This window comes from Sturnus vulgaris, chromosome 2 (assembly GCF_052056855.1).
Source record: "Sturnus vulgaris isolate bStuVul1 chromosome 2, bStuVul1.hap1, whole genome shotgun sequence".
NCBI lineage: Eukaryota > Metazoa > Chordata > Aves > Passeriformes > Sturnidae > Sturnus > Sturnus vulgaris.
This window is the reverse complement of record NC_142244.1, coordinates 36,448,583-36,462,819: the sequence shown is the minus strand read 5'-3', so window position 1 is coordinate 36,462,819 and position 14,237 is coordinate 36,448,583. Positions and strand designations below refer to the sequence as shown.

Sequence of the window (14,237 nt, the reverse complement as noted above, 5' to 3'; positions counted from 1 at the left end):
GAAGGAAGGAAGGAAGGAAGGAAGGAAGGAAGGAAGGAAGGAAGGAAGGAAGGAAGGAAGGAAGGAAGGAAGGAAGGAAGGAAGGAAGGAAGGAAGGAAGGAAGGAAGGAAGGAAGGAAGGAAGGAAGGAAGGAAGGAAGGAAGGAAGGAAGGAAGGAAGGAAGGAAGGAAGGAAGGAAGGAAGGAAGGAAGGAAGGAAGGAAGGAAGGAAGACAAAGACAAAATCAAAAGAAAGCAAAAGAGAAAGAAGATAAAGCAGAAATAAGAGAAAAAGAGAGAATGACAGCTCCTACACCTTTGTTCACACAACCTAAATTTAGGCTTCAAGGCACCTTTTGTTGCAGAAAAGCCCCAGATCGTTCTCATGCTCTTAACAGGATCACTCCTTTTGTTAATAAAGATCTGCCAACAAGCTTTGTTTATCCCAACTACGTTCCTCTGGATCCAGTCCACATGTGACAGACCTGGCAAAAATAAATGTCTCTTGTCAGAATGGCCAGTATGTTTTCATATGCTTCCTAGGGAACAAATTCTGCAATTTATAAGCCAGTTTTACATAGCAAAGATAAATAGTTAACTAAGCAGCAATATGTCTAGATTCAACACTTCAGCCCAGGAAACATTCCCAGAAGTGTAGAATTATATTGACTATTGAATTATGTGGGTCAGAGTTGCTCAAGCTCTTGAAAATATAAAATTATACTGAATATTATGAAAGTACAGGCTAGTACAGGTTTCATACTAGATTTCTACTGGTTCATCTTTACAGATGGTCAATAGTATGATCATAGTCTTTCTTTTAAGACACTGAGTTGCTTATCCAGTACCTGAAAGAATTCAGAGAAGCAAATGTGTGCCAGACTGACATGTTTATGTTTATATTGGATTTGGCAGTGTATCTCATGTAAAATTTGGAAAAGGTTTGTACTATTTTCTAATTCTTGGAAATGTTTGGAATTAATCTTGTGTTTTTACGGATTAGGTCACTTACTGAAATAAATAAAATCACTAAATATGTGAGAATATTTTGCAATTAAGTTACCATCATGCCAATTTTCATTACATCAATGCATTGGAATGATTAACCACTTAGAGAAGTACAGTAGAGAAATGGCAAATATACTTCACATCTGTAGGTAATGAAACACATGCTCAACTTTAACCTTCAGTGCGTTGATGAAGGAGTTTAATGTTGTATAAAGTTTGGTTTAGCATAGGTGATAAGGGGAAAAAGATGCTGATAAATCTGTATTACACAAACCATCACAGCAACCTGAGGGAAGAGGAAAGAACACCTGGAAACAACAGATGTGTCTGTATGTTCTGTCAGAGCAAAGAAAGGGGGTAAAAATACTATGTTCCATGCAATGAAGAGATGAGTTAGGTAGTTCCTTATCTTCTCTGTAAGCAATGATAATCAGGTAGGGACAAAAAGAAAGAAGAGGCTACAAGGGCAATTGATGAGTCTTTAGGGGCTGTAAATTAAGGAAACAACTGTAACTTTTGTCTAGGTAATTTTGAGGAAACTATCCAAAGGGAGGAAATCGATTGATTTTCCCAATAGGAAACTAGCTAAAATAGAAGTAGCAACAGAATCAGTTCTTGGGAGCTTTAATGCTTCGCAACAGCACTAAAAAGGAATATTCCCTGATTTTGCATACCAAGTAATTGGGGTTGACAATATCTATTGATTCAGCCACTGCCTTCCCACTTCCCTCTGCCCTCCCCAACAACTGGATTAGTCCTAAATGTCAGAAGTGTCCAGTTCTCAAAACTTGGCCCGTAGGCTTAAAATAGCAATTCACTTCTTTATTCACACTGCATGCTAATGAGTAGAACTATAATTTTCTTCCTTTAGAATTTTTTAATCATTAATAGGCTGTCCAATTCTTTTTGTATTTAGTACTGCAATGACACGAGTATCTCTTATGTTCTTTCATTAATAATAGGTATATTTCTAAATAGTCTAAAAGGGAGTGACAGAAATTCAAACCTATGAATTCTGTTGAAAATTTTTCGATGACATTGAATTCCTTGCATGTAATAGATCTATTATTTCAGGCTACAGAATTTGTTGATGGAAAAGTGTGTATTTCTGGATTCAAGACTGAATTTTTGAGGCTTTATTTAATGATCAGTGACATATTTAGGAGTCACCTTCACTTGTCAACACATTTTCTGTTGAACTGAGTCAGAACTTTCATACTCAGTTTTGCTTCTAATGAGTTGACAAAGCTCAGCTATAAATTGCAAACTGCATTCAAGTTAGCTTTTAAAATATTTTTGGGAACAAAATTGGCATTGTTTATGTGCTTCACTTAACATAAATAATGCATCAGTTTATCTTAAGCTGAATAATTCAAATCAAATGTTGGTAAACTATGAAAGCCTTTTTATATGGAGATTCAGAAAGAATCATACCTCCTTTGAGATTTATGCTGAATGTGTTCACTGTGGACCTTTTAACATTTTTTAAAAGATCCTTGTTGATATTATGCAAGTCTTTTTCATTCTGTTGGGGGAAAAAATCACTTTTGTTGTTGCATGACAGATGGCAACCACAAAAGAAATCATATTAGATGTGTTTGAAACACATCATATGAATTCAAATTTTGTACACAGATGTTTCACAACAAGCAGTGTTTTGCAGAGAAATTTGGGGAGCAGAGTGAAGAAAGTATTTAAGTTAGCACGTGCACATGCATACATATATATATTTATTTATAAATATGTATGTTATGATGCATTAGACTTTCCACAAAAGTAGCAATAGCAGATTATAAAACACTGTAGCTGGGAAGCAAAAAGTCTTTAGTTCACGTTTTAATATGTTTTCTATACACACAGCAGAGCAAGAGGACAGGAAGAATGCATTTAATAGGAAACACTATTGATTTAGAACTTGAATCTGGCTTTGTTTTCATCAGTATGCATGTGAATCACACCAGTTCTCTGAAAGTAAAATGAATCTTGAAATATGGCTCATGGAAGGTTTTTCTTCCTTCAGTGGAGACTTTCTAATGAAAAAGAACAAAAAAAGGTGTCTAATAAAGAGGGAGTACATCAGACAATCACTTCAAAATTTTTGACTGGGTAACATTACCCCAGAATCAAAATCTCTTTAACCTTCTTCACAGTCCAAGCTACCATAATGTAAGAGAATCTATTATTTTATAATGGGTATTCTACAGATATTATTAAATGGTCAAAATCACTGTGGACCAAACTAAGCCACTAAAACCACTTAAACTACTTTAAATACCCCCAAATAAACAAAACCAACATTTCTTTTTCTTTTTTTCTACTCTTCTTTTTTTATTTTTTTCTTTTGGGTTACTTTTTGCCAGAATCAGTTCCTCTGGTGTTTCCTGAGGCAAGCATCAGCTTTTCAGCACAAAGAAAGCAGCACATGGAAGAGAAGGAGCAACCAGGGACTGGGACAAGTAGGGATTGCCTTCAGTAGACATGGTCATAGCACTGTCATGGAGCTAAACTAAAGGAGCTCCAATGTCAAGGTGAGTTAGAAGCCTAAACACAAAAAAGCAAAGAAATATGAAGGAACAGAGTGGTAGCAGAATGCACTGTAAATTTTTCATTTTTCATATTGGGCTATGACAATATTCAAGAATTAGACATTTTTTAATGTAGAATTTCTAAGTAGAGGTAGAAAACGTGAGTCCTAGCCAGCAACTGTAGTATAGCTTTTGAGGCAATAAAATAGGAGATTATACAACATGCTAAAAAAATCAACTCTAAATTGTCTATGGCCCAATAGTTCAGACCAAAACTTTTCACACTTATAATCTTTCCCCCAAAAGAATGAAAAAGACATGCATAACATGGATTAATTTGGTCTATCTGAAATATCTTGTGATCAATATCAGTTTTTCTGGCAAGATCATGGAGCAGGTTCTCCTGGAATCTCTGCTAAAGCATGTGGAAAATGGGCAGGTGATTGGTGACAGTCAGCCTGGCTCCACTAAAGGACGGTTTTGCCTCACAAATTTGGTGGCCTTCTATGATGGATTATAGCTTTGAGAGAAGGGTATCTACCCAGACTTGTGAAAAACATTTGGCAATGTCCCTGGGCAGGGCTTTGAGCCACTAGGACTGGTGGGTGGCATCCCTACAAGGCAAGGGGGGTTGGAACTAGATGAATTTTAAGGTCATTCCAACCCAAACTACTGTCTACGATGTTTCTGTGAAAAAAACTCCACTTTCAATCTTGCTCTGTTTTATAGACCTCAAATGTTGTCAACATAAAAATTGTGTAAGTGTGATGAGTCTTGAAGCACGGAAAATTGATATTGATCACGAAATATTTCAGATAGACCAAATTAAGAGAAAAAAAATTAGAAGAAACTCCTTTTTCTCATAAATAACACCCTTCTGAAACACAAAAATGAATAATGCTGTCTGTCACATGTCTAATGATATTCCCAAAATTGTTTCACATATCAACAGATAAAAAAGACATTTAATTAACAACTGTCCTTTCTCTTTTGAATGAAACCAGAAGCATCCTTACACACTTAGGGAAGACAGAGCCAAATGATCTGTTTGGACTTGTTAGAGTTCAGCAAGACATATTTTGAAGCTCAGTTTCTAATTAATGTGAGAGTTGTATAACACAGCTGAAGATACTTTCTCAGTGGGTTTTAGAGCTCTATGGATCATGGATAAAGAAAAAAAAAAGACTGATATCTTGATATTGAAAAGGGTTATACATTCTTTCATTACAACTGAATTATATCTGCTCAGACCTCCTGAGGTTTTAATATAATATAAAACAGAACTCATTAAATTATCAAGGACATAGACAAGGAAGGTTACATGACCTTACAACGTAATTAGATATATAGAGAGATGGTTACTTTTGACAAAACGAAGAATATTTGTGACCTATCAGACACCTGTGTATACAGAAAGATGTCCCAATCAGCAGGTGACAGGACAACAGGAAATAGCCTCCATTTACACCAAGTGGGGTTTAGGTTGGCTGCTAGGAAAACTTTCATCACTAAAAGGGTTGTCAGGCATTGGCACAGGGTGGCCAGGGAAATGTTTGAGTCACCATCCCTAGGAATATTCAAAAGAAGTGTTAATATAGCACATGCAGACATGGTTTAGTCATGAAAAGTGCTGTGCTGGGTTAATGGTCGGACTCAATGTTCTTAAAGGTCTTTCTTAATCTTACTGATTCTATGATTCTAAATTATATTTTGGAGAGAGTGTGTTTGTGATGGGACATATATGCAAGAACTTTAATTTGCAAAGCAAAGTAGAATTGAATGCTAAACAGCACCAAAAGTATAATACACTGGCATGGATCAAGAGCACCCACACTTGTAGGGAAATAAAATCATATCTACCCACAAAACAGAAACACCTCTTGTCTTTGAAAGCTGACAAATAACTCTGCTCTCAATCTTCCCCTCCCTGAGGACATAGCAAATTCATAGCTTTTTGCAATTAATTCTTCTTGAGGAAAACCAGATGCATAGAATTTGAAAAAAATTAATCCCACTGTCTGGCAAATAAAACCAATAAACCCAGCAATATTAAACTAAAATAGTTTATTAATATTAAATAATATTCCTATTGACTACTATTTATCAGCATTCTTAGATCTCAAAATAGCAGAAAAGAGAGACAAATATTATTATGGTAAATATAAAACTGCGGAACAAAGATGTGGTAGATTAGAAGCTACCTCATAACTGGGAAATAACACTGAATTCTATATGCAAAAACCCACTATTTGATTAAACTTAACCAACCAACCAAAACAAAACTGTGATGGGCTTCTTAGAGCTGCTAAAGAAATTTTGTGCACCAGACCTTAACTCATTTGACTTAAAAATCTCCTCTTTCATGAAACCTACAAAAACCCATTAATATATGAGATCATTACCTCAAAATATTAATAAAAAATTACATCACAGTTTTAATAACACAAATCGGTAGTATTATATTCCTATCAGACAAAGAAAATGGGTGCTATTTTTAAAGTAACAGCAAGAGAATGTTACCTGTCATATCAAAGTTTAGCTACCTGGTTTAAAAAATGTCTTTTGTTCAATGAATTAGATCTGAGCTTCTACCTCCTACTTGTCAGAGAAAGTTCCTTTACAACGAGACTGCTCCATTGTATTGCCACCTACATGAAATGTATTTGGAGATTTTAATACACCTTTAGGATGGCAGTACTAAACAGTAGCTTTAACAGACTGCCCAGGAAAAAGGTAGAATCACCATTCCTGGAAGTGTTCAAAAAACTTATAGATGTGATGCTTAGAGAGGTGGTTTAATGGTGGGCCTGGAAGTGCTGTGTTAATGGTTGGGCTTGATGTTCTTTGAAGTCCTTTCCAACCTTTATAATTCTATGGTCCCATAATTTTTATAGAGGTTTATGTGCAGCTGCATTTCTATAGCCAAGACTGTGTTGACTAATGTTTGAAGCTAAGTACAATCTAATTCTACTCCTTAATTCTGTGAGACTAACTGAAATTCACAGATTTTATAAGCATAGCACAAACAGCAGTCATAGCATGACAAAACCTTTGGTGAACTTAGTAAGTAAGCTAAAAAAATCATTAATTCCTGGTTTGAATGCTAAACTGATTGGTTAGAAAAAAACCATGGCTTTATGCTAAAGAGCATGAATTTTCACCCTAAAACCAGCTTAATATGTAATAAGAACTGTATGTTAATCTGTAAATCATCAAATATAAGTCAAGAAAGTGAGTTCTATCAGGAGAAGGGAAAGGTGTCTGCTGGACTTTGGATAATTTAATAGTGACATATCTTTCAGAAATCACGGCATTAAGGATACCAGGAGTTAGAAATATCTGTACCTTCTTCTAAAGTACATGGCAAAAATGACACGAAATCATTTATGATATTTCCATGGAAAGTCATGGACTTGTGGGCTATAATCTTTTAAATTTTGATCTGCTTGCTGCTAGTGCTTTTCAAAATATGAGGTCCTATTACTTTTCATGAATCACAAAGTAATAATGTATAATGACACATATCCTCCTAGTAATGATTTGTGTCTTAAAACACTGGTTTATCAAATGTGGAATTTGAAGATAATGAAACAGCTCTAACGCAAAGTTATTGAGGAGTTCTTTACAGTGACCTAAACAAACAGCCATGTATAAAAGTACTTGTAAAATATGCTATTCATCCATAAATGGATCTCTGTAAAATAATACATGCTATCATCTTTTTATATTACTGTATTTTCCTTTAATCTTGAACAATGAGTGGAGTCACTGGTTGGGTTCACCTGCCTAACAGAACAAATGGGAAATGGTTCTCGTTGCATGTGTCTTTTGATATTGAGTGCTGAGAAAATAAGTCTTTGATATGCCATCCACACTTCAGAAACCTGCTGCCTCTTAATGCATCACTCCTAGAAACACTATCAAGCCCTCCAGGCAGGATTGTCCATTCTCCTTGCAGTTGTTATTTGCAATGTAAATAAGCCAGTACAGATTAATAGATTGTGAGGGACAGAGAGAAGTAAGAGGAAGAGAGATATCTGGACTTAGTATTTGATTTTTGCCTTTGCAGTGAAGAATTTGCAGTCTAGATTTCAGAATAAGAACTGGAAAGAAATCCAAAAAACAAAGACAAGGCTCTCTACCTGTATTTACAGATTTGTGAAGCACTTCCTTCACAAAACAGAATTGTGCAGTGTATGAGGATTTGCATTAGTTACTCCTTCTAGTCATCATTTAAATGCATAATATTTAATAAAGAGGTGTGTAATGGCTGAGAGAGTATACATTAGAATGAGTTGTTTTGTTCTTCTGTGCATTCTTCTGCTCTGTAGATTGCACCAAAATGGGCAATTGGCAAATTTTTGAGAAAATGCTATGAACATTTCATGTTCATGACATCACAAATAGTGGTACTTCACATAAAATGAAATAGAAACACTCAAAAGTGTTTCAGAAATGACAATTTGGGTGTTCAGTTCTATCTTTTCTTTGGTGAGGACAAAGATTTGCCTCAGCCATGAGGGAGTGGAGCCTAGGGCCATGTGTGTCTAGGTTTTTATTCTACACCACCTTACCCCATGGCCGAGGGTGGCATTAAGGAATTCTCACTTCTGAGAAGGAGTGGATGCATGTTTTATAGTCAGGAAGGTAAAGGTGGTGAAGGAGAGTGGCTTGTGGTTTTTATTTTAGTGGGAGCACTAAATTAGGGAATACCGTTCCTAAACCACAAGCTTTCTCATTAAGCTCTTCTAAAACAAAATTCACTATGGATGGAGTAAGGTCTGATTCTAGAGGAATTTGCTATTTAGGTGTTGGTCTCCTCAGCTCCCCTAATTTCTCTTGAATTCCTGTACATATTGGGTTTTTTTTCCCTTAGTTATCCTGTATTTTGTATGGAACAGATATGGTGTTTAAAGAGTATGAGATTACAAGTAAGGTCAAGGGAGCCAAAAAATGTGAAGTTAAAATTGTTTGAGTGATGATTGTTATGCAGCTACTGAAGAGAAACTTGAGCATTTTTCCATGTGAATGGTGTAGGATCATAGTATCACTCTGATACTGAAGACATCTTAGGAAGTCTGTAGTCAAGTCCCCTGCTGAAAAGAAGGGTCATCTAGACTAATAGTCAAAGCTTTTTCTGATTGGAACTTGAAAATATCCAAGGGCAGAGATCACAGAAGTGCTCTAGGCAACTGCTCCAGTGATTAACTATCCTAATAATAAAATAGTATTTTCTTTCTATGACACTAGAACATCCCTGTTTTAATTTAGGACTATTTTTTATCTTCTGGAACTTAGTGCAGACCTTACCTTTTCAGTAACCTCTTTGGTACTGAAGCATTGCTGGGATTTACTTTAACCCTGTCTTCTCCTGATGATTCTGATAAAGGTTTTCCTTCTCATTATGAATTCTGGGTAGTTTCAGATAATTTGTCATTTGAAGCTTTCCATCACTCAGAAGAACCAATAAGGAAGTAGACATGATGAATAGAGAGGTAAATAATTCAGCATCCAGTCTATATCTACCAATGGGTACTAATAGCCCTGGCTGGCCCTGATCAGATCCATTGCCAATGCTCCCATAAGCCCCATATAATCTCTGCCAGGAGTGTGTTGTAGGTATGCCTGTATCCAGATCCTCACAACCATGCCCCTGCCTGGCCATGGACACAGCTGGTCTGCACTCCAACCTGTGGATTGACATCATGGCCTGACTTTGGATTTGCCTCTTTAGCATGAACCTGCCTGGGTATTTGTTTGGACCTGGTAGTACCTCATCTGCCCTAGTCACTTGCTAGGGGATGGGATGAACCCTGGCTGGTGTGATCCATGCCCTGTTAGCCCTTGGTGCACCTTGACACGAACAAATGATCTTATCTCACATGGCATATTTCATCTAGATGGAAGTAAGATTTCGTGCAAAAGGAAGAACGAGTGAAAGCAGAATTGGAGAAATAATCACAATTCAGTAAAGCTTAATCTCTTGTTCAATCCATTAGTGAAAATAGATTTCCCTTTTCTTGGCAGTCAGCAGAAATCTACCAGTTTTATCCAATCAAAGAATTTCTGGTAGAGGAGTCTGTGGCAGGATACATCCATGCTGGTGTTCCATGGAACATATGTCTTACAGTGACTCAGCATGTGTAGGAGTCAAACAGGTGACAACACCAAATTCATAATTGGTCTTCGTGTAACAGTTAAAAGCTCCAATAATGAGATGTTAGACGTGGGACAGTGGCAGGATATTGCCTATAGAAACTGGCCTGGACTAACAATGTAAGATTGATGGCCAATGAAATTTGTGCAGACTCCTGATTTTAACCATGAAGTTTTAACAGAATTAATCAAAGCTGTTTGGGGGACTATCTCAACAGCACAAAGCACAAGGAAATTTTGAGTATCAGGGACATTGACCAGACAGCAAACAGATTTCCCATTTTCCTGGCATTAATGAGACACCACATTCATTATGTTAGAATTCTTATAAAGATTAGGAAATAGAACCAAATTGTGGAAAGACAGCCATAAGCAAGACACATGAGGGAGACACTTGAGTAGAAAAAATATGAGAACTCTAGGATTTAAATTATGCGCTGTTTTGGTGTAAACACTTGTGGCTATTTTGTGGGAAAGGAATGCATTAGTTATATTTTTTCAAGGAATTCAACTTTCTACTACTTCAGGAGCATTAACAATATATTTGGAGGGTAGTAAAAAGCTCACTCAAGACTTTCTTTAAATTGGGTGTTATTATTTATACATACAGCAAGCAAGCATAAGCGCCTTTTGAGACTTTGGTCTGGTAGAAAAAGCAGCTATTATCCATTATTCTGACTGGAAACAGGAACAGAAGTAGTTTCTAGAACAGCTACTTTTTACTTTTAAATGTAACCAGCAGGAATAAAATCAACTTGCTTTAAAGGACATGGAGACTGCTGATTTTAAGCAGCAGAGGAAAATGTCAAAGCAGCTTAAATCAAGAAAGCAGCCTTCTTTATTGCCAATGGTTTCAGTACACTGACAATAATGGAGGAGGACAGACATTTTGAGAGAAAGCCACCTCCTTTAGTTTTGTTGATAAGGACAAAATATTAACCTCTATTAAAGGAGAAATTCAGTAGCAAAGAATGAAAGTGGAAAAAGCCCTAACTTAATGTAACCAATTTATTTTTAAAATATATAATCCTCAGACATCATGTTTATGATTCTTTGCTCCACCAAGCTTGTCTAAGGCATTAAAGGACAAAATTGGAAAATCTCTCTTTAAAGACCTGCTTACCTGGTTAAAAATAATTTCAATTTTCCAGCTAATTAAAATTTGTGGGTTTAAATTCTCAGAAGATCCATCCAATGTTCAAAGAACACATATTGTGATTTTAGTGTCGATAATCTTTTATTTGTACATAATGAAGGTGGTGAAGCTTTGTGTGAAGAAGCAAATTTATGTATGTTACTGTGATCACAGCCTAGGCTATGTTCTGCCAGATCATCTAAAGCAACACATCTAATCTATTGTCCTTCTTGTTAACCACTAATGGCCTTTTAAGTAGATTTTTATCTCTTTTTATCTGTTTAATGTCATTGTGATCGTACAAAAAGATGTGTTACTTAAATCCATCAGAGAAATCTAACTATTTTATTGAAACTTCCTTTATCAGTAATTTTTGAAAAGCCCTGTGAAGTTTGATGACTTACTTCTAGCATATTGTGCAGACTGACATTTCCTAGACAAGATTTCTGTTCCAGTGACTTTTTTAGAAAACATTTTAAGTTAGTCAGCCTCTAATTGCTCTTATTATCCCACCTGATCTTTTAAAAGTAGAAAGTTATTTTTCTTTCAATTCACCTCAGTAAATTAGCATTTCAGTTCCAAATTGTTTTTTTTTTTAATTATCATGTTTTAGTTATGTGCAAAGCCAGCTTTACAATGTATAACATGAGTCTTTATCATTTAGCATTTTCTTTAGCTAAAAATGGGGGATTTTTAAACTATTTAACTTGCATGAAATCCTTATTCACCCTCCTGCCAAATACATTGTCAATCACACAATGAGAAGAATGTGTCTGCCTTCTCATTGTCTTATCCTTCTCAGCTAGCAATGAATTTAGTCCATTGCTAGAAGATATTTTGCTCCTGTTATGATTAGAAGATGGACATTTTATTCTTAACTACAGGATTCATCTAAGCCTTTTTCAGAGATATGATTCATATTCTGCATAAGTCTTCAGCAGTGTTTAAATTTTCCTCTACAATAGTTTTGATCTGCTTCTACCTTTTACCCCTGATTCAATGTGATTTCAGTAATTCCTTCTAAAACGTTGGTAATATTTTAAACAGCATAAGGTTTTCTGTAACTGTTACATTAAAGCATTTATAAAAGCATTTTTAGTACCTGCATTGATATGAATCAGTCTATTAAAAGAGAGTAAGATCCTCTTAGACTGGGACAGTCCCACAAAAAATATATCTTTACTTCAATTCTGGCCAAGAGATTGTGTAACAAGGGCATATTACATTTGTTTTAATATGCTTCTTGGGTGGCATTTACATTTAGATCAAGCAGAAAAAGAACCATTTCCAGCACTGTTTACTTAAATTTGAAAGTTTATGAATGGCACTCATTTTGCCAAACACAGACATAAGCAACAGATCTAGAGATACCAGGCAGCTGTTTCCACTAGATCATGATTCATAGAATAAAATGAGAATTTTTTGAGTTGGAAAAGGCGTTTGAGATCATGAAGTCCAACCATTAACCTAACACTGGCAAAGTCACCATGAAACCATGTCCCTAAGTGCCACATCAACACGTCTTTTAAAAACCTCCAGGAGTGGTGACACAACCACTCCCCCAGGCAGCCTGCTCCGGGGCTGATCGCATCCTGGTGTTTGCATCTAAATTAGGCCAGTCTTAATTAGTTTAATTTATTCTTTATAAATTGTATTTATTGATAAGGAAGACCAAGGTGGCTGAAAACATGGAATTTCATGTGAATCTTGTCCTTTTTGTGTTCGCATCTAGCGCAAGCAAACAGAGGAAGATAGCCCATTTTAAAATCTAAATATTTAGTGTAGATACTGTAATCTATAGCATACTTTGACTGAGCATGGTAAGGTCCACTTTAACCATAAATAGAATGAGTATGCATATACATAATTACTTTCATTGTACCCTTCAAAGTCATTATTTTAAACAAAGTATTGGTAGGCTGATTGTGCAAAGTTGATGATAAGAAAGAAAAATAATTACTTATTTATGCTGAGAGGAGTGAATTTACTGCTGGTGCAAGTAGGCAAAGCTTTATTTGAATCAGTGAACAGGATTGTTCTGAAAAAGAAAACCTCTAGAAAGCTCTAATAATTTTTGTCCTGTAGTTCTCAGGGATGGATTAAGCTATAAATTCAATTTAATTTTAATTGCTTTGGGTCTCTAAGGAACCAGTCCATAACAAATTGAGTCCCAGAGGTGAAAGTACTGAATTGGTCCTAGTATTATGTTTAAATGAAACACACAAAAAAAATTTCTAATTAGCAGGCACAGAAACTGAAATTATTTAGGGTTTTATTTAATCTGAGTCAAATATCTTTAAATGTAACAATTATCTAATTATACTGTTTTAATGCTGTTGAGATTTTTACACTTATATATGAAGAGAAGCTGAATGCTGCAAATAAGGAGTAAATTCTTTATTTCCACTAGAGCAAATACATTATCATATGCTTGACCTATGGCACAGCAATTAAGGATGCAGAGCTCAATTGCCTAGAGAGATTATACAGAATTCATTCATTGAGGTGGAAATGTTTAATTAAGACATGAATCATAATAAGTACATACATTGTTATGGTTCTGTGGAGTCCTATAGAACCTTAAGAGAATATAACATTTCAAACCAACGAAATAACAACCCACACTTAGAGTGGTTGCCTTGGGAAATCCATCTGCTGTCTGGGCAACCTACAAAGCTCTCTTATATATGGGATTGAGTGAAGTGTAACAGTGAGCAGAAAGTTAGGAATTCATGGAGATCCAGATTTTAATGAAAGTTAAATATTACCATCAGCCTCTGATCCCACAAATAGTACCATGATATAAGGATGTGAGGAGACTGAAGACTGTAGAAAGAAGTAGAATTATATTTAATCAATTAATGGAGCACTTCAAGCATCGCCTGCTAAGAAGAAGTTATTTGATGGTTAATAATCAATCCTCATGATGCATGGTGCACCTTCTCCTTCCCATCATTTGGCCCTTCCCACTGACTCCACACCTATAGATAGAGGATTGTTACACATTTACACTGCACTTGACAAAAAATTACAAGTCAGAATATTTTTAGTAGTAAACATTGAAAAAGTCATGGCTAATGATAGAGGAATTTCTGGCTTAAAGAAAGACATACTAAACCAAATGAAGTTTTTGTCACAAATATTGACAAATCTCACACTTCTATCACAGATTTCATGGCTGAAAATGCTCAAGAATTTACAGCCAGAATGTATGTATTTTGGAGGAGATACGAAAGTGGAAGAGAGGGAGAGAAAAAAGAAGGTAATAACAGGATCAGTAGGGAGGAGAGAGGTGTATTTCAAATGACACCAGGACTGTATTCCTGTTGAAATGTTGGTGAAGTTATAAAATCAGTTGAAATGGGGGGGGGGAAAAAGGAATTCTAGGAATTCGTTTTGAAAGACTGACAAGAAAAGAAGGAGAAGTGAAAGAG

The 14,237-nt window shown here is 35.7% G+C and overlaps 1 protein-coding gene across 4 annotated transcripts in view; it reads left to right on the top strand.

Annotated features, from left to right (window-relative positions):
• TENM4 (teneurin transmembrane protein 4) overlaps positions 1–14,237 on the top strand; it is a 1,535,416-nt gene that overhangs the window by 30,693 nt on the left and 1,490,486 nt on the right. The window contains exon 2 of one of the 4 annotated variants that reach the window (XM_088159248.1): positions 3,348–3,515. The exons of the other annotated variants lie outside the window; for them this stretch is intronic. The gene's annotated coding sequence lies outside the window, so the exon portion shown is untranslated. The remainder of the gene's footprint in view (positions 1–3,347; positions 3,516–14,237) is intronic. 4 annotated transcript variants of the gene reach the window in all.